The following is a 3,318-nucleotide window of genomic DNA, read 5'->3' as shown; positions in this document are numbered from 1 at the left end:
AATGGTATGTTTACATGCAGAGATGCAAACAAGTCTAGGAACCTTGAGTATATTCTCTTTCCCACAGCACCATTGAGCAGTTGAGGGAAGGGTGCATAGAGCTTCAGCAGCTCTTGTTGTGAGATTTCTGGTTCTTGGTGATCTCTATCCTCCTCCTTTGTTGAGTTGTCTTTAGGTTGTTCGAAAAGTTTGCCTTGCTTGTCTTCAGTCTCTTGATCACTTGTACTGACCATTTTGCAATCTTCCCATCTTACTTTCTTTGCTTCTCCTTTGGGGTTTTTCTCCGTGTCACTTGAGAAGCTATCGGTAGGTTTGGGAATCTTCTCAGCTAAACATCCCACCTGGAATTCTAGCTTCCTAATGGTCTCTCCCTGGTTCTTAATATTGGCTCGCACCTCCTCTTTGAACACCTTATTTTCTTGAATCTCTTGGCATATTCCTTCAAGTAAGATTTCAATCTTAGAGAGCTTGTCATCAATTGATGGTTGATTCGGAGCAGATGTGCTGTTTTGGTTTTGATAGGCGTGTGGAGAAATGTTGTTGTGGGGTTGTTGAGATGTCCTCTGTGTGAATTGTTGGTGAGCTGCATTGTTGTTGGAGTTGTAATGTCTCTGGTCTTGGTTTTGATCTTGCTGACTTTCCCACCCAAAGTTTGGGTGGTTTCTCCATCCAGGGTTGTAGGTCTTTGAGTATGGATCATAGTTTTGCCTTGGTGAATTCCCAATGTAGTTGGCTTGCTCCTGACTACCCTCTGCTTCTTCATTCACTCCTTCTTGGGTTGTTGATGAAGTGGAGATTGCTGCTACTTGGTTCCTCTCCATCTTATTGGTGAGGTCAGCCAGCTGCTGGGTAATGAGCTTGTTTTGGGCCAACAGAGCATCTACATTGTTTAGCTCCATTACTCCTCTTTTGTTCCCTCTTTCGGAAGCATAGAAGTAGTCGTTCTCTGCTACTGTTTCAATAACATCTGTGGCTTCCTCAATAGTCTTCTTCTTGTTCAAAGATCCTCCGGATGAATGGTCTACGGCCTTCTTTGACTCATAAGAGAGCCCTTCATAGAAAATGTGCAGCTGCACCCATTCGTTGAACATGTCAGGTGGACACCTCCTTGTTAAGTCCTTGAACCTCTCCCATGCTTCATATAGAGTCTCACCATTTTGTTGCCTGAAAGTTTGAACCTCAGCTCTCAGCCTATTGATTCGTTGAGGGGGGTAGAATCTTGTTAAGAATTTGTTCACCATATCCTCCCAAGTTGTCAAGCTCTCCCTTGGGAAAGATTCCAGCCACTTGGCTGCCTTGTCCCTGAGTGAGAATGGAAATAAGATCAGTCTGTAGGCGTCAGGGTGAACACCATTAGACTTTACTGTGTCACATATCCTCAGGAAGGTGGTTAGATGTTGATTGGGGTCTTCTTGAACACTTCCTCCAAACGAACAGTTGTTCTGAACAAGGGTGATGAGCTGTGGTTTAAGTTCAAAGTTGTTGGCATGGATTGTTGGCTTTTGGATGCTACTTCCACAATTGCCTGGGTTTGGATTGATGTAAGAGCCCAAAACTCTTCTATCCTCACCAGCATGATTTGCTCTACCTCCTCCCCATGGTTGTGATCCTCCTCTTCATGATGGTTTTCCATGTTGTCTTCCATGTTTGATTCAAAGAATTCCTCCTCTTCCTCAGCACCAACTACTTTCTTTCCTCTTGCCTCCCTCCTTAATCTAAGGAAGGTCCTCTCAGGTTCAAAATCGAAGGAAGTTGAAGCCCCGCTTCTTCTCCCTGTCATACAACCATCAAGTGCAAGCAAGAAAAGATAGGTGCAGAAAGTATTTTTGTCAGAATTACTGTTAGTTGTGGGTGATGCAATATATCAAACAGTTAGTGGGTTAGCAAACAGAATTGAAAATAACAAAGAAAAACAAAAGAGTAGAGGGGGAAGGGAAGAAGTTTAACTAAAACAAAAAGTAAATCACTCAAACAGAAAATGAAATTCATAAAATAAAAATGCTCAATCTAGTGATCTTCCAATTTAATCATTGTTGACGCACAATCAATCCCCGGCAATGGCGCCATAAACTTGATGCGGGTAGAAACTGTCTCTCAACAAATTTCCTTCGGCAAGTGTACCGAATTTGTCGTCAAGTAAAAACTCACAATAGAGTGAGGTCGAATTCCACAGGGATTGATTGATCAAGCAACTTTAATTAGAAGAATGTTCTAGTTGAGCGAATCCAGAATTTGGGTAGAGAGTTGCAGAAAATAAAATGGTGGGAATGTAAATAATAGAAAAGTAAATGCTAGAATTAAAGGACTGGAAGTAAATGACTGAAAGTAAATTGCAGAATTGTAAATGGGAATGGGGATTTGCTCATAAAAGTAAATGGCAGAAATTAAAGAGAATGGGTAAGATCAGAGATGGGGAGTTCATTGGGCTTAGGAGATATTGCAATCCTCCGGATCAAGTTCATTTTCATCTCTTCCTCAATCAATGCACTCATTGATCTCCTTGGCAATCTTAATTGATTGAATTACAAATTCAATCTCTCAAATCTTGATCAATAGCCAATTCCTTGGTCAATTGCTCATGAGAAGAGATGAAGTATGGTCACTGATTATACCACATGCATTTCCCAAATCAAGTATTGAGAGGGTTATAGTCACATACCCATCCAAACCCAATTTGGTCCAGCATGAGAAAGCATTTCTAGCTTGATCTCTTCATTCCTCTTTCAAGGTTCAAAAAAGATCAAAGTTTGAATAGCTTCTTTTCCAAGATAACTACCCAATTGGATGAAGATCGAAAGCTTTCAAGTAAAATCAAGAGAAAAGATAGAAGAAGAATAATAAAAATTAGTATTGATCCATCAAATTACAACAGAGCTCCCTAACCCAATGAAAGGGGTTTAGTTGTTCATAGCTCTAGAAAATGAAAACAAAGATGGAGAATACATCATAAAACTAGAAAATGCAGAGAAGGTAGAATACAGAGAGTAATTCTCTTTTTCTAACTTTTTAGAACTCCCTAAACAATTCAAAGCTACTCCTATATATACTACTTTTCTCAGCTTCTAGTTAGCTCTTCAAGTCTTGGGCCTTTGGATCTTGAGTTTGAAGAAGTTTTCTTTTTTATTTGGGCTTGGCTTTACTTGTAGAGAGAAAGTGTGAAGTGGGCAGAGACTTTAGCTCAGGACGTTAGGGGTGTTAACGTTTAGTGAAAATATGAGTTCGAGAACGTTAGTGACAATCAACTTTCTCACTAACGTTCCTAAGTAAAAGTCACGTTAACTTCAACGTTAGTGGCACAAACGTTGCCACTAACGTTGC

General features: G+C 40.4%; 1 non-coding gene across 1 annotated transcript; it reads left to right on the top strand.

Moving 5' to 3' along the window:
* Nucleotides 1-1,089: 1,089 nt before the first annotated feature.
* On the top strand, nucleotides 1,090-1,193 carry LOC148545738 (small nucleolar RNA R71). Its single transcript, XR_015900477.1, has one exon. It is a non-coding gene; the product is annotated as a small nucleolar RNA R71 (small nucleolar RNA).
* The last annotated feature ends 2,125 nt before the right edge of the window (nucleotides 1,194-3,318 follow it).

This window comes from Arachis ipaensis, chromosome B9, assembly GCF_059453495.1.
Source record: "Arachis ipaensis isolate K30076 ecotype BB chromosome B9, ASM5945349v1, whole genome shotgun sequence".
Lineage (NCBI taxonomy): Eukaryota > Viridiplantae > Streptophyta > Magnoliopsida > Fabales > Fabaceae > Arachis > Arachis ipaensis.
The sequence above is the reverse complement of the archived record's forward strand: the minus strand, read 5'-3'. Positions and strand labels throughout refer to the sequence as shown.